We start from the raw sequence: 25428 nt of genomic DNA, 5'->3' as shown, positions 1-25428 counted from the left end.
TCTCTGAGGTGGTCCTCCAGGCTCTCTCCTCCCTCTCTCTCTCTTTTCTTCTTCTTCCTTTTCTAAATTTTTTTGGCCGCACAGTATGGCTTGTGGCATCTTAGTTCCCCGACCAGGGATTGAACCTGCATACCCTGCATTGGAAGTGCAGTCTTAACCACTGGACCACCAGGGAAATCCCATCTCCCTGTCTCTTTACATCTGGCCCATCTCTCTTGCTGTGGCCTCTCGCTGACCCTGACTTACTGATGTTTCTCAGGGATCCTCCGTGGCTCTCATCTCTAACCACTCTGCTCCCATTTCCTCGGCTCGGCTGTTTCAGCCACTCCCACGGATCTCCCCTCACCTCTGCCCCCTAGGTCCAACCCTTACAGGCTCCCTCTAACTGGAGGTAACAGTTTTACCAGGTCTCTTCTGTGCTTCCCCTCTTGTTCGCAGAATCACCACCCATTCAGTGCCCAAGCTGCAACCTTAGAGTCACCCTCCATTTCTCTCCTGCCCCCCACCCAGCGGCTCACTAGGTCTTATCAGTTCTGCCTTTGTGGGCTTCTCTCCGTCTCCTTTGAGGCTGCCCAAGTTCTCTTTCACCTGAAACACTGCAATGATCTTCTGTCTCCCCACCCCCAGCCTCGCCTCCCTCACCTCCACCATCTCAGCCGCAGCAGCGCCTTTCAACAACAGTTACATCCCATCACTCTGGCTTTCCATCCTCAAGGAGTTCCACAGCTTCTGCAATAAAACCCAAACATCTAGACATAGCATTCTGAATCCTTCCCCATCTGATGCCACCCTGATTTTCACAGCCTCTCCCTCTGGTTCTTTTCCCCTTCGGACCTCATATTCTAGCCATACAGAACTGCCATTGGCTCTTCAAATGCAGCCTGCACCCCACTTGCATGGCCCCCAAGCTTTTATCAAGCAGGCCCCTCCACTGAGAATGCCCTCTAGATGCCCTCTACATTCCTGGGATGTTTTACCACATCATCAGTTTAGTACTCCCCTGTCCTTGAGAGATGGTGAGCTCTTTGAAGGCAGAGGCTATATCTTAGTTCTCTTTTAAGCAGGTGCCTTTGACCTTCACCTAACTGATTAGTATGGGGAAAGGACTTAGACATGAAACCCTGGTCTGACTCCTGGCTGGGGATGCCAACCATACTGCAGGTGGGCCGTCACTTACTCCACCCCCTGCCCTTCAAAGATATCACCAGTTCATCACAGTCCATTTTTTTTCTCACTGAGCCTCAGAATCTTTCTCAACATGGTGATACAGAGAGCCATTTTCCAATGCAGTTAGCCTTACAAATGAAACCTGTTTGTTATCTTGGCAGGTCTGAGTCACAGCCAGAGGTCCCTATCTATTCTTCTTTCCCACTATTTGCCATCCTGGTCTGTGCCATTTACCAGGCATGGGAACTCCAATCAATCTCCTCATCTCTCTAGGGCTCCATTTCCGCACCTAAGGAGGCAATAAAACTTTCCATTGTGTGGTTGGGATTACAGGAGTTAGTCTGTGAGATCTCTAAGGCCCTTATGTAAATATAAGGTATTATTATTAGCCTACTTTGCAGATGAAAGAAAAATATCTACCAAATTAGAGAAACGAAGCCTCAGAGAGGTAAAGTAACTTGCTGATGTTTATATAATGGCAAAGCTGGACCCTCTGTTCTCCAAGTCCCGTGGACCTTTACTCACGGTGCCTTTCCACACCCCCTCGGGCTTGACGGTGCTCCAGCTCCCCCTTTCTTATTTGTCCTTTCTCCCGGGTAACAGTGCTTCATGAAGTAGGACTTACTACAGCCCTGGAATTGGAGGAGGCTTTCAGCCCACCTCCTTCATCCTGCTTCCCTGTAATTCCCAAGGTGAAGCTCCCTCCAAACTCATTCACCCTGCCAAACGGTAGGAAAGGTGTTCAGTGAGGGATGCCCAATGGAATCCAGTTCCTCCATCATGCCCTGCAGCCCCTGGCCCTCCTGCTCCCCACCCCCCACCCCAGCCTTGATGGCTCCAGGCAGCTGGCAGGCTGCTCAGAGCCCAGGATGAGGGGTAAAGCACACAGCTGCTTCAAAAGGCATCTCTGAAGAGAGCACACTGGATTTCAGTTAAGTTCCTTATGTCTTCACCTGAAATTGCTACCCTCTCATGGGGGCAAGTGAAGTACCAGGCTCTACCAAAATCTATAAGGACTACAAAGTGTGGCCAGGGGGACGTCTTAACAGAAACTGAGAATTTTCCTGGTGTGCAGACTACAGATGAGCAGGAAGTTGTCAAGAAGGGTGTGCAGATCCTTGTGATTGGCCAGGGAATGACTGAGGCCTGGAAGGTACCCCCATTAACTGTGGAGTACCTCAGGAAACAAGGCACTGAGGTGCGGGTCCAAAGGATGATAATGCCTTGGTTACCCAAGGTGTCAGGGCGGAAGTGGTCTCCATTCCCCCTGCTGATGGAGCTTTAAAAGAATAAGTCACTAAGCAATGATAAAACAAATTCTGTTTGAAATTTTTTAAAGAGCCCAGGATGCCAGGCCCCAGGAAATAAGGTTTTTGGGGTGGAGGCCAGGGAGCCACTGAGCTGCCAGCAGGTCTGGGATGCCAGAGAGAGGCCAGGCTGATGGGACTGGGTTCTTAGGGTCCTGGGACCAGTGCGACTTCCCACCTGAGAGATAACAGGGAGGCTGACCACCTCCTGGCTGCGGGTCCCCTTCTCGGTCCCCTTTCCTGTCTGGGACCTTAGACACTGTGCGGCTAGTGAGGAGGGAGGCCTTGGGCCCAGTCAGTGGAGGCTCCAAGAGGCAATGTAGGCAGCAGAGGAGGCATGAGCGTCACCCCCAGTGTGGAAGCATCCTCAGGAGACGCTGCCAGAGGGGCCTTTTTATCTGTTCCACTCCCAGGAAGGATCATGCTCACCGTCCCAGTCAAGAGAATCATTTCTTTTATTTTAAATTATTTATTTATTTGGAAGCTCTGGGTCTTAGCTGCAGCATGTGGAATCTAGTTCCCAGACAAAGGATGGAACCTGGGCCTCCCTGCATTGGAAGCATGGAGTCTTAGCCACTAGACTATCAAGAAAGTCCCAGAAGAATCATTTCTGAACTGCTTCCTGACCAGTGCAGTGTTCATCTTTGTAACCTCCTCAGTGCCTAGTACAGAGCTTTGGCTAAGTAGTTCTTGGCTTTAAAAGAACCCATAGGATTGATATTGTACATTTCTTTTCCCTCCCTCAGGCTCCCTTTTTGGCGTGTGACCTGCTTCATCCTTGGGAAGTCCTTCCTCCGAGTTTCCCATGACAGCGTCAGCCTTTGCACAGTGGAGGGCACTGACTCGGTCTCCCCATCAGCCTTTACTCCAGGCTGAAGGCCTGTCTTCTGTCTAGCTTCCCTCCGTGCTCACCCCGCACTGCCGTCAGCCCACCTCCACCAACACTCTCACGTCTCTATATGATGAGGGGGCAGTGCGGCAGCCAAGGTCCTCCGTGGGTACACAGGGAGCCTCAATGCCAGAAATCCAGAATCTTCAGCAGAAAGCAGACCTTTTGATGATGGGAAAGGAGAGAGGCAGAAAACTCCAGACCTGGACCCCAGGCTGGTCCCAAGTCAGATAGCTGGGGGCCAGAGCTTCTCCCTGGACCAACCAGGTCCTCTTGGGGAGCCCAGTGCTTCCATGTACCCACATGACCAAAGACAAGAGGACTGAGCTTGGGAAAAAGAAAAGTAGGAAAAGGAAGATGCAACAGAAGTGGAGGGACCCCAACTCACAAGCTCCTAGGATTCCAGGCAGGTCAGAGTGTGTCATGAGCTGCCCTCTGCTGCCCTCTCCAGCATCAGTGTTCTTGGCCCCCCATGTGCCCCTCACACACGGCCTCTGTCCCCCAGCCACACTGAGCTTCTCCCAGAGCCTGAACGGGCCATGCTCTTTCTCACCGACAGTTCTCAGCCAACAGTGGGGCCTCTTCGGTGAAGCTCCCTTCCTTTCCCCACACCCCTTGGTCGCTCTCTACCCCTCCTTCAAGCCTCAGTGTGGATGTCAGTTTCTCTGGGAAGCCCTTCTGGGTGCCCGCAGCCTCAGGTGAGTTGCTTCCCCTCGTCCGTGCTCCCGTGTGCTGTGGACTTCCCCGCCTCGGTCCTTACGATGAGCCAGGCCATGTGCCGCGTGTTCGCACGCTACATCGTCCTGTATCCTCCCTGGGAGCTGGGTGATGCCATTGCCCTCATGTGAATGGGCGGAACCAGACTCGCCCAGGAGGGCCACTAGTGAGGAGGAGGTGACTGAAAGGTGAACCCAGGCCCGCTGAAACCGAGGTCTGTGCTTTTCCTCTGACCGCTGTACCGTCACGGCATGTCGGCGCTGGGAAGCCCCCACGGTCATCTTGTCCAATCCCCTCATCCCACCGAAGAGGAAGCCAAGTCCCAGAAAAGCTGAGTAACTTTCCCACAGTCTCAGAGCTGGCTTGTAGCACCAGAATCAGACAATGACCCGGGCTTTCTTCATCCCAGCCTCTCTCTTCCTACAAGATCTTTTCTTGATCCTCGGGTCCTGAAGAGCCAACCTGGGAGCATTAGCCACTGAGGTCTTGCCCCCCAACCACAGCCCCAGCCCAGGGTGTGCAGTGCGTCATCAGCAGGCCTCAGGAACCTAATCCAAACCCTAACCCGTCCTCCCCCAACAGCAGCTGGCCCAGAGATAGACCAAGAAGAGCTGGAAGAAACAGCAAGTAGGGGGTGCCCATTAGGAGAGGGCAGATCCAACAACACTCTCTGAAGGGTTTGTGGAGCTGATCAAGAGAGTTTCTCTGAGACAGCTAGAAATCACACGGCCCACAGGGGCTCTGAGCCCCTTTGGAACTGTCTCCTAGACCCTCCCACCTCTGTTCAATAGGAGACTTAACCAGGCCTCTCTTTCTCCTCAAGGGAAGCGGGTCCTCCACCTCTCTTCATCCTTCCCCTTTGCCTGGTAATCCCTTACACCCAGGAAGTGCTTCCCGTTAAGTCAAAATTGACCCGCTGCTGCCTGAACAATTTCCTCTTATTTTTACCCTCAATGGAGATGGAAACCTATAGGTACCCTGTGCTTCTGATATGTATTCAGGAAACTGATCCACCTTCCCCAATGAGTGTCCTCACCATTCCCTTTCCTTCTCAGGTTTCAAGCATGAAGAACAATCCCTGACCCTCTTACAGAGAAACCTAGGGAAGGTCTACTGTCACCCTGGGAGGGAATCTCTCCGTCCTTCCCCCACTGTCCACTTATCCCTCATCCACACTCCTTGTCTGAGTAGAAGTTCGGGGGCAGGGTGGCACGAGGATACTGACTAGACGCAGAACTAGATTCCGAGGTGGCTTCCCCCCATCCCTCCTCTGAGCCAGAGTGCTGCCGGAGGGGCTGAAGTTGTAATCCAGGCCCCCTTCTCCAGCGGGGAGCATTTGAAGGAGCACTTGGAGATGGAAGAACCAGAGAATAAAGACTGGGGCAGAGTGTTCATGCATGGAGGAAGACAGAGGAATCATGCAGCTTAAGCTGAATCTGGTAGCCAGTCGGGAAGCATCCAAGATGAGCAGTGGGGTAAGGAATAGAAGTGTCCTACTGGTAAAGATTTCGCCAGCAATGCAGGAGACCTGGCTTTGATCCCAGATCTGAGCCACCAGGAAAGCCCATGAAAACTGGAGTGCATAGACAATCCCTTCTCCAGGGGATTTTCCTGACCCAGGAATCACACCGGGGTCTCCTGCATTGCAGGCAGATTCTCTACCAGCTGAGCTACCAGGAAAGCCCATAGATCCTTATACAGACGTAGGATATTAACAGGGAAGGTCAGAGTCAGGTGTCACGAACTTAAAATTAATACAGATCTCAATCCCTAAACCCTAGCCAAGAAGGCCATGTGGCTTCTCTCCCCGGTGATCCAATCAGCAGAGGGGAGTGGGGCTCACTGGAAGGCAACAAATGAAAGGAGGTAGGCCCACCCTGCCCAGAGGCAGTCAGAGGTCAAGGTGACCTTTTGAAGTTCTTTCTAGACTGAGAAACCCATTTAAGCTTCTTGTACCTTTTTTTCCCCTCTACCACCCATCCCAAAATGCCCCTCCCAACGAAGATGGGCAAAAGATGGCTCTGATAGAATTCCACATGGAGTAGGTTATCCAAGGAAGTCAAGAGGCAGGCAGTGCGCGTGTGAACTCAGCCCTTTCAGTCATGTCCGGCTCTTTGCGGCCCCACGGACTGTAGCCTGTCAGACTCCTCTGTCCATGGGATTTTCCCAGCAAGAGTACTGGAGTGGGTTGCCATGCCCTCCTCCAGGGAATCTTCCTGGCCCAGGGATCAAACCCGAGTCTCCTGGGTCTCCTGCATTGCAGGTGGATTCTTTATCACCAAGCCAACCAGGGAGCCCCTAGGCAGACAGTGACCAACAACCCCCACCCGCCCCCCCAAAAAATCCAGAAAAACACCAGGCAGCAAGAAACCTCCATGCCAGAATACAGTCCCAGTCTTGCCACCTGGATATATCACGCCGCCTGGTCAGAGCCTTACCGTAAAATGGGAAGATAATAATGATGCCGTCTACCTCAGGGCTGTAAGAGGCTGTGACTGGGAGTGCCCTGGGCAGGCGCAAAGGTGGTCGCCCTGGGTCTGGGTGGCTTGGGGTTAATCTTTCCCACATTGCTCCATTCAGCGTTTGGCGGAGCTCTGGGCCAGGGGGTCCTGGGCCCACCAAACCTCTCTGTGGGCAGTGAGATGAGGGGAGCCTGTTCAGAGTTCAGCGGAGGCAGCGTCTGTGGTTAACATATAAGCAGGAGCGGTCTGGAGCAGTGGGACATTTCCCGCCTCAGGGCTACATTCTTGAAGTCACAAGTGCAAACTTGTTATAACCTGTGTTGGAGCAGCAGGGGGCAGCGAGGGCACGGCGGGGGGCGGGGGACTGGCGCTGAGCCGCCCGAGGCTGGTGGAAGGGGCACAGGGCGGGTGGAGGGCGGGTGGGTCGGTGTGCCTGAGTCGGCCTGCTGGGTCCAGGCGCCGCCTCCGCTCAGACGTGCGGACCAGAGCGTGTGTGGGGCCGCATGCAAGAGCGTGCGCCTGTGTGTCTCTGCATATATGAGCCTCGTGGTGGGAGGGGGAGGAGAGGCGGGCAGCCACCGGCCGCGGTGCCTGGGCATGTGGAGCCAAGGAGTGGGCAGGCTGCGTGCCCCTTCCCCTGGGCCGGCCTCATGGAACCTGAATTCCAAGTCCGTCCAGAGACTGCCCGGCCCCGCCCCCTGGGAGCCGGGGCCACTCCCTACCGAGTGCCCATCTCCCCAGCCTGCCCAGGGAAGGGGGGGGTCGCCTCCTGCCCATCCCCCCGGCCTTGGGCTCATTCCCCCGCGCTCACTGGGCCCTCCGGACACTGGGGTGGGTGGGGGTGGGGGTGGGGGGAGGCTCTGAAAGCAGGTGACTGTTTGGGGGAACTCGGGGACAGAGCCCCCATTGTGCCCGCCCCGGAGGCGCCTCAATGGAGCTCCCGGGCACAAAGGGGCTTTGACAATGGGCAGGACATTAGTATGCAGGGCCAGCCCCTCGGCCCTCTCCCAGTCCCACAGCCCAGGGGAGGGGGGGCGCTGCTGCCAGCTTCGTGGGTGGAGGCAGGGGATGGGGCAGGGCTGAGACTGTAGAGATCTTAGCCCCCAAGGGCTCCCCTGGGGGCACTGCCCCGGAGACAGGGGAAGGAGACTAGCCCAGGGCCCCCAAACCTGCCACTTGTCAGGACTCTCCAAGTGGAAAAAGCCAGGGGGACTGAGAGGAGGAGGGGCAGTGCCGTGGGAGACCAGGATCCTTCCGCCCAGGCTGGACTCTTGAAGAAGCACGTGCGCAGTCTGAGCCCACCCACTTTTGGCCTCAGTTTTCCCATCTATTCAAGGGAACTGTGTGGGTGGGAGAGGCAAAACCAAGCAATAGGCAGCAAGGTCTCAAACCTCAGCCTGCCATGTCTCAGAGTCTCCAGGCTGCATGTGGGTCCTGACCGTCCAGAATCCTGCTCAGGGTGTGTGCCTGGAGTTCGGGGTGTTTAGGCTTCAGACAAGGTAGTGCCTACGGCTCAGCCCAGGGGGATCGGGCTGATAGAGGAAGAGCCGGAACTAGCTCCCCTCTACCCCTGCCCCCACCAGCATATGTATGTCTGTCTCCTCCTCTGCCTCATCCCCTTTCCCAGGCTGTGGGAAGAGGCTTCTCCTCCTGGCCAGGGACCCCCCCCCGCCCCCGTCCCTCCCCGGCCTCCACTAGCACCTTCAGCAGCATCCCTGCCTTCCCAAGGCGCGTGCACTGCCTGTGGCCCACAGGACAAAGGGCAGGGTCGGAGCAACGCAGAAAGGCACCCCAGGGCTGGGAGACGGAGAGGGAGTGATGCTCGGGAAAGGGCTGCAGGCAGAGAGCAGGAAAAGGGACACCACGGAGGAGCAGTGTTGCTGACTACAGACTCCCTCTGCCCTGGGTCAGGAACCCACAGGAGAGAGGGTTGGGGCCAGTTTACAGAAGTGCTCCGGGCAAGGCACAATGGAAAACCGGGGCTGAGGAATGCCTTCTCCTGGCTTGCTTTCTCCTTCTGCAGTTGCTGTTGATGCCAGGAGGTCCTCCCCACTACCTGCCTTCCTGCTCTGCCCTTAGCCATGGATGGCACACTTGGGATTGCTGGGGGAAAGGTAAGGTCTGCTCCCCTCTCTGAGGATCTTGAGTTTTTTCCCTCCACTGAAACAGTCTGAGGGGGAGAGTGCAGGACTAAGAATTAGGACTCCTGGGTTCAGGCCCAACAACCCTGTTAACTTTTTCTGGGACCTCACACAAATCACTTTTTCTGTCTGGTTCAAGAAGCCCACATCTGCAACATGGGAAAGGTCAGTTCTGCATCACCCTGCCTTCTGGGCCCATGGGCAGTGGATTCAGGGACAAGGCTCTGGGATTTACTAAGAGCTCATATTATTCAGCATTATGTTGGGCCCTTTTCTAGCCTTACATCATCTAATTCTCAACAATTCTAAAAACTAGACACTATTTAAAAGTTCCATTTTATAGACAAGACAACTGAAGCCCAGAGATGTTAATAATTTGCCCAGGGTTGTACAACTAGCAAGTGGTAGAACTGAGATTAAAGCTCAGTAGGTAGTCTGTCTCCAGAGCCCACGTGATGAATCACTATCCCATACTGCCTCCCTAGTGAAAATATTCAGAAGACCATGGGCAGCTGAGAGAAATCAGCCAGGATATTCAGATCACCGAGGGCTTTTCCAAACCTATCTTCATAATAATGCTAATATGTCATTTGCTTTTTTTTTTTTTTTTTCATTTTCCATGGGTGTTCAGTAGAATTTTCCAGAATCAATGTGATATTGTAACATATTGAATGCAGAAGCAGATATGAGATACCAGCTGTCTTCTGTGAAGCCAGATATCACACAGATTGGAGACAGGGAGACAATGCCACTTACTAAACTTTTGTTTTTAAATATAGCTATTTTTCATTAAAAATATGTCATTAAAGTTGACATCCAAAACAGGTTGATTGTTAATTTTGAATGAATTAATACATATTTTAAGTTTGCTCTCCTTTCTAACCTATCAGCAGATATAATCCACATGAACAAAACTCAATAATTTTTAAGATGTGAAGGGAGTCCTGAAATCAACAAGTTTTAGAACCACCTCCCTAGACACAGACATCCTTACCTTCTCCTCTTGCCGTTGCCTGCGTCTTTTTTTTTCTTTTTTTTTTTTTTAAAGCAGATCAACCAGGGAAATTTAGATGTGGGAAAAAGGTCTTGGGGTTGGAACTAGGATGAGGGGTGAAGCTGAGTATATAATGCTAAAAGGTCAGGCCTAACCCCACTTGAGAACTATCTCCACATGTCTCCTAGCCTGCAAGCTCCCGCCCAGAGGTATGCTCAAGACCACGGGCCTGTCTCAGGTTGGATTCTGGTCTCTGCCCCTTTTGCAATCCAGATGCCCGCTGACAAGTCCAACATCAGGCAGAGGTAGACCTTCCTGGTGAGGAGAGAAAACTTCTGTGGATACCCATGTGGATTTTTGTGTTTGGGCTGGCAATGCTTAATTTGCTGCCTATAATCTTAGGATGAAACTGTCTCCACAGGATGGGGAGCTTTGTAGGAGATAAATGTCTCTGGCAGTTCCCAGGAGAATTGGATAATAGGGTCTTATGTATACCCTAGTCTGGGCTTCCCAGGTGGCACTAGTGGATAGAACCTGCCTGCCAATGCAGGAGATGTAAGAGATGCAGGTTTGATCCCTGGGTCAGGGAGATCCCCTGGAGGAGGGCATGACAACCCACTCTAGTATTCTTGACAGGGTTGGACATGACTAAAGTGACTTAGCATGCACAAATGTGCACCCTAGTCTAGGACACCCCTAAGCTTCTAAAGCCTTAAAAGTCAGGATCCTCCCCTAGAATTAGCAACCAGAAAGACTTTTTAACCTAGAATGAAGCTGGTCAGTAGGCACTCTGTGCCCTGGGGTAGAGGGATCCGGGGAGGGAAAAGATGCGCTTGCTTCAGGGAGTCCACAATCTGACAGGGGTGTAGGCCCCTCCCTAGAGGAGCCCCCGTTATTGAAGGAGACAGGATGTCCCCTCCAATATTACCACTGCCCAGGTTGTCCTGGGCAAAGTCACAGACACAAAGGACAAGGGACAGGCAGGATGCTGACACGAAGGGGTACAAGATGATAGAGCAGATAGGGAAATAGGAGGATGGAGATTTGCAGGAGGGGCAAGGTTAAGATCCATGGTTCTGTGTGAGGGCCCAGGGTGGAAGGGTGTGGCTCAGGCACTGCCGTGGGATATGCTCCCCCAGTACAAGGTCTGAATAGATTGGGGTCCCTAAAGAGGGGGTGCTGGAGGGGATAGGAGAAAGGCTGGTATAAAACAGCTTGAAGACTGTGATTGGGAACTTTAGTCTGAAAACCGATAGAGATGTCTGGGTAGGAAAGGGGCAAGGTAAAACTGATGCTTCATGATGACAATTTCAGGGATGATTCCATGAAGTTAAGGGAGAGAATCAAGGAGAAAGAAAGGCGGGAGTCAGGAAAGTCGTAAGGAGGCTGCTGTGGGCACCCAGGCTAGTGGGATGGACAGGCTGATCAGGGACAGGAAAGAGGTCGGCTCACACACCTGAAAGGAGTTGTGGGGGTGGGGGAAAATGGGCAGGGAGGGGACAGGCAGAGCCATGGGGGGACCAGGGTAAGATGTGGGGACAGAAAGAAGCTGCCATCTTTGGCTGGAAGAAATAAGTTGCCCAGAATGGGGAAAGACACTATTTTAGGGAAGTTTAACAGCTCAGTTACATTTATCATGTCTTGAGTTGAACACAAGACATCTGCTTGGTGAAAACTTACGGAAAGAAAGGGCCAGGGACGTGGAGACCCAGGCTCTGGCTGTAGCCAGACTGTTGAAATGAAGAAAGGAAGCTCATCTTAAACAACTTGATAATTCTACCACCTTTCCAAAGTCTAGAAGGGTGGAGAGATAGAGACCCAGGACAGACCTCAGAAAAAGCCCCAAGGAAGGGCTCTGGCAGGCCCAGGAGCCAGGCAAGATAATGGAGTAGAAAGAGTCACATAAGTGGGAGAACCACGACAACCAACAACTGTACCTTTTTAGTTTTCACTTGTTGAGCACCATTCCAGGCCCTTTACAAATACTGGGTCTCTTAATCTACAACTATAATTTTTGGCCCCATTGTAAGGATGAGGAAATGTGTAGCTACGAAGCGGCAGAAGACGGATAGTAAACCCAGGAAGTCTGACTCCAAGACTGTGCTCCTAACACTATGCCTCTGCCTCTCAGGCAACAGAAATGCACCCTGGGACTCACTGTGGGTCACACCTCCCTTCCAGAAGAGGCCTCTTGACCTGTTACAGTAATTCCTGCATGTCTCTGAGTTTCACAACTCCCCTCACAAGCCTTAATGGTGGGCTTTTTTTTGTTTGGGAGCTTTTTTGTTTTTGCTAGAGTTCACAAGGTGGTCTCCCTCTCTTTTCCAAACTCCATTTCAGATCTCTTTCCTTCTATGGACATGCTTCCTGAAATCTAGCCTAAGTCCTTCAAGTTGCAGCCCCAACCCTTCCCCCAGGTCTTCTGCCATTGGCCACATCCACTCCTTCAATACTACACCTTTTCAGGGACCTGAAGTGCTAATTAAGCCTTCTCAAGCCCATGCTTTTCCAGCCTCCTTCTCCAGGCCACCATTTCAGTTCTCACTTCTCTCTTGCATTCCAGAGCCAACCCCTCCCTTCTCCCCACCACCTCAAATCCAGCTCCCAGCTGGCTGACTCCCACGGGAGAGTTTTTCCCATAATTCCTTTCTCTCTGCCCTTTCAAGGTTCTGATGGTGGGAGGGGATGCAGAGGGACCATGCAGATGCACTGTCTCCATGAAAATGGTGGCAACACCTATAATAAACTTGGATGAAGGAGGAAAAGCATTGAACACTGCCTATGGAAGAGAAGGGGTGATATGGTAAACTCAGAAAGCTCTGATTTCCAAGAGCTGCCCCTTCCAACCACCCTTCACTGGGTGCTAAAACAGTGGATTCCAGATCTCCCATCTCTCTCATCTTTCTGCAGTTTCATCTTAACGGTGTGCCTTGGACTCTCCCTTCTCTCTGCCCCTTCCAGGGCCTCACCATCGTCCTGGACAGCTTGGCCTCAACCGGGACTGTAGCACTGACCAGTCAGGCAAGAGAAGAATCTAGGCTGGCTGGGGAGGGGATTGAGAGTGGAAGTTTCTTCGTTCTGTCCTAAATAACCCTTGGCAGGAAAGCTGAGGGGCTCTGTGGCCCAACATCTCTTTCCCTCCCCACCAATGCCAGGGGGTTCAGCCTACCTTCCATCTTGTGTGCAGAAACCAAACATTTTACTAAAAGGTGCAAGAGGCCGTTTCTCCTTTTTGTACAAGTGGGTCTTTCTGCATGACTCACTCCCCCACCCAGAGCCCTAAACCCCTTATTCCATCAGTCCCAGCGTGGCCCTAGAGGATTTCATTTAAGCTCACCAGATCCAAGTGTCCCAGTCTTTCTGGTCCCTAGGGAGGGAGGGGAAGGAGGCCCCTGGGTCTTATGCCAGGCCCTTCCCTTCTAGCCCAAGCCAGTGTGCACAGAGGTGCAGGCGCAGATATGGGGCACCCACCGTCCAGTGGGGCACAGGGACGAGGTGGGAGATGCCAGGGGCCTGACAACTAGCCCTCCCACACAAACAGATGTGTCCACAGACTGCATGTGGGGCAATGTTGGGGAGACAGATTTTTTCCCGCAGAGTAGGGGGCAGCAGTGGGATTCTGCATTGAACCACAGAAGGGATGGGACCATAACCCTGTCCGCCCCCCCCCCACCACCACCAGTGGAGTCATTGCCATTTGATACCCACTGAGACAAGTTGGCTGCTCCGCTCAGGGTGGAGGGTGGGGGGACGGCTCAGAAAACAGCGGCTCCTTTCAGGACCTAGATTGGCAAGGGCTTTGGGAGGCTGGACTGGCCCAGATCACCCCCAACACCCCCTCTCTCCCTCCCGCGCCACCACCACCAAAGGACTGGAGGGTGGCGAAAAGGAGTTGGCACTGCCTGGGCTGTGCCTATTGCCTCTGTAGCCCAGCCCTGGCTCCCCTCCTTGGCATGACGCCTTCCCTCCCTCTCCTCCCTCATTTCCTCCTCCCTGAAGAACTAACTATAAACCAGGACACCTGGTTCCTTCTACACTTGGTCCCTAGTACCCTGCTTATACTGTGAGGAATTAACAAGCCTGCCCCTCAGCACAGGATGGTGCCCACCATCATGCCAGGAACATAAAACAGAAATCCTTGGAGATTAGGGAGACAGTTTCAAGATGAAACTAAATGGAACTCAGTGGTAGCTGCTGGTCTCTCCTCAAACCGGTTTTCTGATACCCACCCCAAGCCCCCCTCATTCCTAAACAAGTGTCACTCCTGACAGGACACCAAATCTCCCATCATCATCTCCCTCCCACCCAGAAATGCCTAAAGCAGTCCTGGTGAGGAAAAACAAAAATTCAAGCACCACAACCAAGGCAGACAGGCTAAAAATCTTTAGCCAGAATGTGTATCAATAAGTAACAGCATCAGGCTTTAAGCCTAGGCCTCCTTGGGGTCCAAATTTGTATTGGTTTCTTCACCACCCCACTTTCCCAACTGTCTCACTCTGCAGCAGGGAGGGGGTTATTAACAGGGAGGTATGTCTTGAAATGGGAGGCAAGTTGGAGTGGAGGGAAGAAATTGAGTGGGCAGGGGGTCCCTGTCATACCAAGTTACGACTCCTCCCTCATCGGAGCAGTAGTTACACATACAGCTTTCTTCCGCTGTGTGAGCTGTGTGTGGGTGTCACTACGTGTCACAGCATGGGGACGGGGAAAGGGGCTGGGCATGGGAGTGGGAGTAACCTGATGATCCTGGGAAAAGGGGGCGCTGTCTGGAGTGCCTGTGGGGCATGCATGGTTAGATGTGGTAGTTACTGTATTAGTTGGAAGGCTGTGATGCAACTGCAGGTCTGCCCAATAGGAAGGGGTATTAGGAAAGCCCCTTCCTGGGCTGAAAGCGCTGAGGTGACCAGCTTAGGTAAATTTCCCTTCTTGGAGAGCCCTTCCCAGATGCCCAAGGTGGGAGGCTAAGGAATAGGGCTGTACCACTGAGGCCAGTCAGGGTGGGGACCCAGGGACTGGGGGCCCCGGTATCTCCGGAGAGTGAGGTAAACAGAACCCGGGCCTAGGCGGCGGCACTCTTTCATTAGGGCCAGGGTCTTACCTTGGGTCCAGGGTGGAGTGGCCCCTCGGATGGGCAGCGGGACAGACGGACGGACGGGGCGGGCGGGCGTGAGGAACGGAGCTGCGCGACCGGCAGGGCCAGGACTCTTAAACCCGGAGCTGGGATCAGATAAGGGCTGGTCCAGGGGCCGGGGCTGGGGTCGGGCCGGCCGGGGGCAGAGCTGGGCCGGGCCGGGCCGCCCCCTCCCTCCGCAGCGCAGAGCCAAACTTTGCGTGAATGGAGGGACCTGGAGGGGCCGGGCGGGCGGGGGCGGGGGGCTCCGGACAGGCCAATGGGAACGTGGAGCGCCAGGCCCGAGCCGCCGGGATTGGAGGGGCCTGGGCAGGGGGCGGGGCATGTGGAGCAACGAAGCGGAGCCCCAGACAGCTGGAGGAACCCGGCAGAGAGCAACAGCCGAAGACAGAGACCCAGACAGACTCGGGAGAAAGAGATGGAGAGACGATAGGCGAAGCGATAGAAGCCGAGCTGGCAAGGTGACAGAGGAAAAGAGAAGGAAGAAAAAGGAAGCGGTCGTGTCAGGGATGGGGAACAGGAGCGGGAGCTGGCGGGGGCGGGCCTTGGGCCGAGTTAATGAGGTGGAAATGAATTCAGCACCCGCCCAGTGGCCCGACAGGCAGCGCCGAAGGGGCGGGCTCCGGGGTCTACCCGGCTATATCCCTCGGCACCATTTCCACGCTGTTTGCGGTTTTCTAAGCGCTGCGAAATGCTCGGACATCATTCCCACCTGCAGTGCCTTGGTTTGAGAGAAGACAGAACACGCAGCCCTAGTGCCTGGGAGGTGCTGGAGGCTGCAGAAAGGGGAAGAGCACTCTACTTAGGAGGTCTTGGGTGGGAGGACAGACTTCCGATAAGGTCCCTAAAGAATGCAGAGGATTCAGGTACTAGGAGATGATGGGGAGGGAATTTAACGCAGAGACAACTGCATTCACACAGTTCTGGCAGGACAGGAAAATACAAGTAGGCTTGGGAAAGAAACAGCAGCAAAGTGGTCCATCTTGGACTGGAATATAGAGTGGTGGTTCTCAACCTTATCATCACAAAGGACTTATTTGATTATCTGAATCCATGTTTTGAGAGGTTTTTCTCCACAATCTTGCATTCTTGGCATGTATTAAGAAAGAAATCATTTATTTCCCCATTTCTATACATTATAGATATTTAACTACTAATCAGTAAACAGTATTATCATATTGAGTTGATATACATCTTGGGGGGAGAAAAGGAAAGAAACTTGAAATTTTAGCTTAGTGCAACCTTCTAAACACCCTGTAATGGATAAATGTCCATTCAAACAGCCCCCATGGTGGGGGGTGCGGGGGCGGAGGGGGTTGTACTGGGCTGAAGGTAAGCACCCCAGGTATAGTGATTCTGGTGGGGGAAGATCTGGACCAAATATAGAGCTGTGCCCATTCACGGTCAACTCTGAAGGCGATGGAGAGCAATGAAGGTGTCTTGAGCAGGGGGGAGACAAAGCTATAGCAGAATTTTAGGGAGGTTAATCTGGAGGTGAGCAGAATGGTGACTCAAGAGGAAATCTGGGAGCAATCCTAGACTCTTCCTGAGCAAAAAGGCGGGTCAGGAGGTAACCTGACAACAATTTTAGACTCTTCCTGAACAAGAAAGGTGACTCAAGATGAAACCTGGCAGCAATCCTAGACTCTTTCTTCACCTCCCTTATCTAAGCATTGCATCTACTTTCTAAATCCCATAAATCCCACTCCCTTCCTCTCTAGCTCATCATCCTGCCAGTGGTCCAGGACCCCATCACCTCTCACCAGGATTACTGCAGCAGCCTTCCAACACCTACCTTTAGTCATTCTCCACTCTAATAATCCTTCAAATCATGAAATCCTTCTTTTAAAAAGAAACACCAATGTCTCTGAAACACAAATCTGACTGTTTCACTTCCCAATTTAAGCTTTCAATGACTGCCCATTGTCTATAAATCAAGTCCAAATTCATAATCATGGAACAGAAGGCCTCTTATGACCTGGACCACTCCAGTCTCATCTTCTTCCACTGCCCCTACATCCCAACATACAGTTTCTGCCTCCAATACTCAAGGTTTAGTCTTATGCTCTCTTTCCATGTCCTGCCCCTGGAGCCTTCATCACTTACATGGCTCCAACTATGTTTCCTGAGTTATACCCAGATGTCTGTCTTTAGTCTTAGGCTGTCTTCAGAGGGTTACCTCCACAATTCCAGTTCCTTGCTGGGGATTTCCACTCTTAATTGGACAGGCACCAAATTGAACTCATCATCTTCCACCCCAAGTGTGACACTTCTCATGACTTTCGTCCTTACTCTGTGTTTCTCCCGGTCAATCATAATAAAAAGTTAGAAGTCATCTTCATTCTTCACCCTTACCCTGTGCTCCATCCATTGGCAGGTCAACTAAATTCTGTCATGTCTCCCTTTGGCCTATTTCTCTAGGATATTCTTTTTTCATTTCATGGCCACTTTTATGGTCAGGAAGATCCCTAGCAGCCTAGGACCTTGACCCGCCCTTCACCTTTCCCTCCAGTCTCAAAGGAAGAGGCAGCCTGTATTCACCCTGTGTCCTTGGATCAAAACCCGAAACTGGTGGCCCTTGCTAACAGGTCATAGCCCAAACTCACTAGCTTGACGCTTAGAGTACTCCTCTGAGGAGTTGGGGGAGGAAGAGTCAAAGAGCAGAAGCAGAAAGAGATACCTAGTGGTGAAGAAGTCTCTGGAGAAGTTCCTTACAAATGGTCTTCACTTCTGTGTAGTTCAGAAAAGTCATTCACTGAAACTCAAAGTGTGGCAGGACTGGACAGTTAGAAAGCATTTAGAAGCTCTAGAATGGCAGGTGTGTGGAGACGGTAGAAAGTGCACAGATAGCTTGAATGGCATTGTTAAGTTTTCCATTTTAAAATAGTGACTTAAATAGAAGTTTTGTTCTTTTATGTTTTATATAATTATAGAGATATCTATTATGTATATTGCTTTTTGCATAGTCAGTTTTTAATTTTTGTCTTGTTACAAAAGAGAAGTCTCAAAACAGTCACTAGGAGCCCAATATGGAATCAATAGTAAAGGCATAGGAAATTCATATTTGTGAGTGTTCACTATGCAAGATACACATATTACTTGAGATGGGAAAACAGAGAGGTTTGGCAGCTCACCTATGGTAACATAGCAGAAAATGTTAGATTTGGAATTTGAATCCACATATGTTGGACTCCAAAATTTGTCTCAAGGTAATGCTAGAGTGAATTTGCGTGGTTGAAACTTAAATTCATCACTATGAGCACACGTTGGTATGAGAAATTTGCCAGGGTTGCAAAGTCCAGTGTTTCCCAATTTGGGGAACCATCTTCCTTTGAGGATCTCCCCCCCACCCCATTCCTCACTTTGGCAAGTTCTGTCTTTCTTATTTTCAATGACTTCTTTCCGACTCACTCCTTCCAATTTCGGCCTCATCTCCTCTTTTATCTCATCCATAATAGGGCAGGAGCTTCCTCAGAGCACAGAGGACAGCAGAGATGAGAAGGCTGTCTGGGGAGGAGAATCCACAAGTGGCAGCAGAATGAGGGGCTCCTGCTGGGAAAAGCCAGGGGACAGAAGGACGAGGGAACCTGCAGGTCAGGAGGCATGAGAGGCTCAGAGCAGACAACACGTTACAGTCACCTGGAAATAGCAGATGTTGGCAATGCTCTCCACAGGATGCCAAGGGGCATTTTAGTGTTCAGGCCCCACAAGGCTGAACAATTTCCATTAGTACTAGGGTGCCTACTAACTGGATAATTCAGACCACAGAGGAGAAAGCCAAGAGAGAGACTGAGTCTTCCCCCTCTCCCCCAGTCATGAATGGATTCATTATTTAGATATACCACTTCCTTTCAGTAAATGAGATATGCACAAACTCACATTTATAAGACATAAGTTACAGGATGCTTAATCACATTACCAGAGTGTTCTTCCCAGAATCTCTTTACTAGGTGGTTCCTCTTGTGCTGGTCAGTCGCTTAGCTGTGTCTTGACTCTGCGCAGCACCATGGACTGCAGCACTCCAGGCTCTTCTGTCCTCCACTGTCTCCTGGAATTTACTCAAATTCTTGTCCGTTGAGTCAGTGATGCTATCTAACCATCTCATCTCTGCCACCCCCCCTCTCCTTTTGCCTTCAATCTTTCCTAACATCAGGGTCTTTTCCAATGAGTTGGCTCTTCACATCAGGTGGCCAAAGTATTGGAGCTTTGGCTTCAGCATCAGTCCTTCCAATGAATATTCAGGATTAATTTCCTTTAGGAATGACTGGCTTGATCTCCTTGCAGTCCAAGGGACTCTCAAGAGTCCTCTACAGCACCACAATTTGAAGAATAAAGTCTTCAGCACTCAGCCTTCTTTATGGTCCAACTCACATCCATACATGACTACTGGAAAAACCATAACTTCGACTATACGGACCTTTGTTGGCAAAGTGATGTTTCTACTTTTTAATACACTGTCTAGGTTTGTCGTAGCTTTCCTACTAAGGAGCGGGAGTCTTTTAATTTCATGGATGCAATCACCATTCACAATGGAAACAGTGGAAGACTTTATTTTCTTGGGCTCCAAAATCACTGTAGATGGTGAAATTCTTCATGGTGAATTTCATGACTGCAGCCATGAAATTAAAAGATGCTTGCTCCTTGAAAGAAAAGCTATGACAAACCTAGACAGCATATTAAAAAGCAGAGACATTACTTTGCCGACAGAGGTCCATCTAATCAAAGCTATGTTTTTTCTGGTAGTCATGCATGCAAGTAAGAGTTGGACCATAAAGAAGGCTGAGTGCCGAAGAATTGATGCTTTTGAACTGTGGTGTTGGAAAAGACTCTTGAGAGTCCCTTGGACAGCAAGGAGATCAAACCAGTCAATCCTAAAAGAAATTAATCCTGAATAGTCATTAGAAGGACTGATGCTGAAACTGAAGCTCCAATACTTTGGCCCCCTGATGCAAACAACCGACTCATTTCCCTGATGCTGGGAAAGATTGAAGGCAGTAGAAGGGGATGACAGGATGAGATGTTTGGATGGCATCACTGACTCAATGGACATGAGTTTGAGCCAGCTCTGGGAGATGGTGAAGGACAGGGAAGCCTGGAGTGCTGCAGTCCAGGGGGGTCACAAAGCATCGGACACGACTGAGCAACTGAATGACGATCACCACCCTCAGTGATTTCGGAGCCCAAGAAAATAAAATCTGTCACTAGTACTTTTCTTTTTTTTTTTGAATGAGGACCTTTCTAACTGGTCCAGTGGAAAGAAATTCTATTAACACCCAATGTACTGCAATAGGAGGGAGGCAACAGGGAATAAAGGAACAACCAGGGACCAGGAGCCAGGAAGCCCGGATCTTAGTCCTGTCTATTCTCTTGGGACCCATCTCTTACCTGTAAAGTGAGGACTAATTCTGGACTACCTCTAAATGCCTTGACTTTTAAATCCTGGTCTACTTCCACCCAGTCCTATAAAGCAAGATAGACCTGTGTATGAGAAGGCTCTGATCCTCTTGCTCTCTTGAACTCAGCCAGAAGACAGCAAAGCCCTCAGCTTCAGAAGCCCACTGCAGCTCCATCTGCTTGGATCTGTGCTCCACTTCGCCCCACTTCACTCTAAATCTCCAGCCACATGCACTCCAGCAAACATGTGCTCCCTCACCTCTGAATTTTCTAGGGCCTCATCTCCCTTCAATTTATAGAAATTGTTATAATCTATCTGATTGGCCTCCTTGCTCCATTAAGCTCATATCCTCAACCATCTCCTGTATTCTCCATCTTGCTGCTTCTCCCACTTTCAGCCTTTTACCCAAGAAGTTTCATGATATTGCTCAAGGAAACCTTCCCAGATTGGTTGATCCCAAGGCTGCCACATACAGTTGCACAGTCTGTGGACTGCACAAAGGCACCTGCTGAGGGGGCAAACTGAGGACCAGCATTCAGTTTGCCTTTTGTTGCATCATAGCTCAGAGCAGTGTTTCCTGGAGGGACTCCCGTTTTTATTCTTTTAACCCCAAAGTACCACTTGTTACATGCCATAAGGAGTACATCTGCCCAGAGAGGGTTCCTTTTTGTGATTTTGTACTAAGGTTCTTTATAGACCAGCAACGTGGCCCCAGCTGTGACCCTCCTGCCCTCAATATTTTCCAGTTCCAAACCCAATCTCCCATCATCACACTATACTGACATATTTAATTGGTTCCTTGTAAAGTTGTTTTCTTCATCCCATAATACTGAGAGCTGGGATCTTGCCTATGTTTCTGCCTCCTGGTACCTGAGAAAATGTTTTTTTCCCTCGCTCTGTTCAAGTTCAATGATAAACAAAGAGTTGAGGTTAGATACCAGGTAAAATCCAGGACCAGAAGGACCTGCAAAGCAGGGCTGGGGGTTGTGGGCTTCTCCTGTGTCAGCAAGGCTATGCTCAGGCAGCCCAGACTGAGGCAGGGGGCTGGCTGACACAGCTTCTGGGGGCCCTGTCAGCCCCACCATCTCCCCCTCCAGGAAACGGGGCCCGTCTTGTGCAAACACGTTCTTGCTCAGGAGTCTGGTTTCTTCTCCCTGAGCTCCTGGCACAGTGGAACCAACGTGAGTGGCTGTTTGGCAGGACAGAGAAGGGCAGGCTAGCAGGCCCAAGGCTCAGGTGACAGGGCTAGGCCCAAGAGACAGGGATGCTGACGGGGGCTTTAGCTGCCCTCCTGATGCCAATCTCAGGCTGAAAACTCGATATTTCCTCTTAGAACAAGAAACACAGGCGAGTGGGCTAGGAGAGGAGGGCAGTGTACCAGGAGTGCCCCCTGCAGGTCTCACTAGGTGGCACTAGAACCGGAGAAGGTGGCACTGGGCGGGCGGGGATTTCAGGAGATGCCTGGGCGGAGGGTCATGAGGAGCAGAAGGAAGACCATAGCTAACATCTTCCAGGTGGCGTGAGTGGTAAAGACTTCCCTCGTGGCTCAGCCGGTAAGGAGTCTGCCTACAGTGCAGGAGACCCGGGTTTGATCCCCGGGTCAGGAAGATCCCATGGAGGAGGGCATGGCAACCCACTCCAATATTCTTGCCTGGAGAATCCCATGGACAGAGGAGCCTGGCAGGCTGCAGTTCATGGGGTCACAACGAATCAGACACGACTGAGCAATTCAGTGGTAAAGAACCTGCCTGCCAATGCAGGAGACATAAAAGGCGCAGGTTTTTCTCTGGGTCAGGAAGATCCCCTGGAGGAGGGCATGGCAACCAACTCCGTGGAGCATCCCATGCACAGAGGAGCTGACAAAGAGTCAGACATGACTGAGGCATCCTAGCACACACACGCGCATTGAGTACTTACCACATGCCAGTCACCGCCTCATGTAATACTCACGACAACCTCCCCAGAGATGAGTAACACAGCTCTTCTCAGTTCTTAGATGAAGAAACTGTTCAGAGAGGTTAGGTAACTTGCTCAAAGTGACCCAGCTCCTAAGGGACAGAATGGGGACCTGAATCCAGTACTCTGCCTCCTGAGACTGCATTATTTAGCACTCTCTTTTCCACCTTGCCAAGCCACTTCAGGAACGTCTAACTGGCCAGTATCCATTTCTACATCTTCCTACTCCTTTAGCTGGGAGTTGGTGGCCAAAAAAAAGAGAATAATTTAACTCACTGTTGCAACTTTAAGGTAGCTGGAGAATTGATCAACACCTAGGCTATAATAATACTGATAACAGCAACATTTGGCATTTGCCCACCGCTCTGTGCTTTTAATTATTTCCCTGGGGAAAGTGAACATTCAAGTATTTCCATTCCTCCAATTTTTTTCCTGATTTTTTTTTTTATCAGTGCTCCTAAAGCTATGTCTTTACAGTTATGATCAATGAATAAGAATACTTTTGGGATTCCCTTTTGGTCCAGTGGTTAGGACTCCACACTTCCAGTGCCCAGGGCACAGATTTGATCCCTAGTGGGGCTTCCCTGGTGGTTCAGACGGTAAACAATCTGCCTGCAATGCGGGAGACCTGGGTTCAATCCCTGGGTTGGGAAGATCTGGAGGAGGGCATGGCAACCCACTCCAGTATTCTTGCCTGGAGAATCCCCATGAACAGAGAAGCCTGGCAGGCTACAGTCCATGGGGTTGCAAAGAGTCGGACATGACTGAGCGACTCAGCCCAGCACAGGGAACTAGGATCCCACAAGCTGAGTTGGTGGCCAAAAAAAAGAGAATACTTTCTTGTTCTGGTTTTATGTCACAGGCTGCCTACACACATGTTTACATATATGAACACAGTAACTGCTTATATTGCTTTGCCATAGATGTTGCATTACCAAGGGAGTGGAGCGTTGGGATGTGACACAGATGTGTGAGTGTGACCCCATCTCTGCAAATATCCAATTCTGTGACATTCAGTAAACCATTTAATCTTTCTCAGTTTTAGTTCTCTCATCCATAAATAGAGAAAATAGTACTTATCTCACAGGGTATCACCCAGGGTTTTAAACGAGGTGTGTCTCGCTCAGAGCTGAGACTCAAAGAATCCTTGGTAGTGGTGTCAGTATTCTGTGCTTATGTGTCTTTCTCCCAAGCAACCGTATGCTCCTGGTGGGCAGGGACTTATTTCTGTAACTGCTCCCAGCCAGCCCATTACCTGGCACTTGGGCTCCATAAAAGTTTGTTGAATGAAGAGTTACTAAGCCCTAACCTAGCCTTTTCTGTTGGACATCTGGGCTGTTTCTAGAGCTTTCACTGTTAACAAACTATACTTCAAAGCCCTTCTATTTACATTGCCTCATTCAATCTGTACACCCTGTGAAGTAGGTGGAAAGGCTATTTATACATATCCATGTCCCGTGAAAGATGGAACAACGGTGGCTGACTGAAATGATTCCTGTGGGTCACATCACAAATCAGTGACAAAGGTTAGAACCCCTGACCCTACCTCCCTTCCTTGGGTGGATCTCCTTTCTTTCTGACTACCGACTTCTGGATCAGAGTGGCCTCTCCAAAAATGAAGACTGTGATGGGGGGCCTGACCAAGAGCCTGACTTGAACCCAGGAAACTGCCTCATGAAATCATATTACTCAGCACCGCCTTTTCCATCTTGCCAGGCCATTCCAGGAACTTCAAACCTTCCAGCACCCAGAAGTCCGACTGGAGGTAAATCCCCAGGAAACGAAATGCCTAATTCCCAAACACATCAGGGCTTGTATTTTCTCAGAGCAAGGAGCTTCTTAGGAAAGAGCCAGCATGCCAGCTTTTCTTCTTCTTCTTTTTTTTTTTTCTGGGGGGTGAGGAGGCGAGCATTGAGTTGTCCAGGAGGAGGGACTTTGGTTAAAAATAGCTATGGCGTGTGGATCAGCCTCTAGTGGTACCCAGGACTGGGGAGGGGAGGGGGATGCTCTAGAGCTGTCGCCAGACTGGTTGCTGTGGAAACAGGAGAGGAGCAGGGGAGCCTGGGAAGTGGGGATGACACAGATAGCAAGTCCTAGTCAGAGCTGCCGCTACATTTAGGAGAAACAGCAGTGCTTGCGGCTCCCACCCTCCAAGGGTGCTTGGGGTGAAGGGGAGGCGGTGTCAGGGGCATGGACGCTACCCCCCAGGGGTCTCTGCTGCCGGCTACTCTCCTCTCCATACGCTGTGAGTTGAGTTGCGGGGGACTTGGGTTTGGGCCCCTATTTCCAAGGCAAGTGGGGATTTGGGAAAAGCTGGTTCCTGAGGGAGTTTTCATCAGATCCCCTTCCAAAAAATAAGCCCCCTTGCAGGCCAGCACTCTCAAGTGGGAGAAAGGGAAATTCAGCAGAATGCAGCACTGGGGTCTTCTGAAAAGGGGACATAGCATGCACATTAAATAAGGAGGAACAGGACTCTTCTTCGGAGGGAAGCTGCAGAAATTGAGTCTTTGCTCCTGGGATGGAGGCAATCATTTCACACCTTTCCTGCCCCATTGAGAAAAATGCAGCCCCCACTTAAGGAAGATAGGAGACAGAACACAATCAAAGTGAGGCTCATCTAGATCCCCAAGGCAATGGAGGGTGAGAGAGTTCTGGGGACTATCAGACTCTGGGGTTTCTTTCTCACACCTGGGCAGAGAAATCTGCCTAAGCAAGCAGATTGGGGGTCAGATGACCTAAGACCTTGAGAGAACATCTGAAAGCCCACCTGGACGGAAGCTGGAATAAGTGGGCTCAGGTACTTTTCTGCAGGACCTGTGATCTCTAAGCCAATCAGTGCTTGGAGATCACTTCTCAAGGATCTCCTGGGCTGCAGGGAGAGAAAGGGACACTCACCACTGGGGGAGGGGAAGACCCTAACCTGCCATTGCACTGGGACTCCTGGACGTGTCCCCGATTCCTCCTGAAAAATAAATATAGGGGATGCCCCCAAGCTCCAAGCCATCTTGTTTTGGTTTTCCCTCCTGCCCTCTACCCCAGCAACACACACAAACCACATATAAACCCACACACACCCACAACCTCCAACGATCTACAGAACACTTCATTCCAGAACTTAAATTCAAGAGTGCTGGCTTTGGAGTTACATACCCAGGCAGTTTCTCCCCAGGACCTGGTCAAATGTCCAGACCATCTGTGGTCCTTATGTCACACTCTTCCCGTCCACCACTCTACTACAACCAGTCCAGGATTCCTTGGAGTGGGAGAAAAGG

General features: G+C 51.1%; 1 pseudogene; it reads left to right on the top strand.

The window, feature by feature from the left end:
* The first annotated feature begins 2110 nt into the window (after positions 1–2110).
* LOC133074440 (mth938 domain-containing protein-like) lies at positions 2111–4211 on the top strand (annotated as a pseudogene).
* Positions 4212–25428: the final 21217 nt, after the last annotated feature.

The sequence above is a fragment of the Dama dama genome, chromosome 20 (genome assembly GCF_033118175.1).
Source record: "Dama dama isolate Ldn47 chromosome 20, ASM3311817v1, whole genome shotgun sequence".
Lineage (NCBI taxonomy): Eukaryota > Metazoa > Chordata > Mammalia > Artiodactyla > Cervidae > Dama > Dama dama.
Note: the sequence above shows the minus strand (reverse complement) of the source record. Positions and strands in the feature narration are given on the sequence as shown.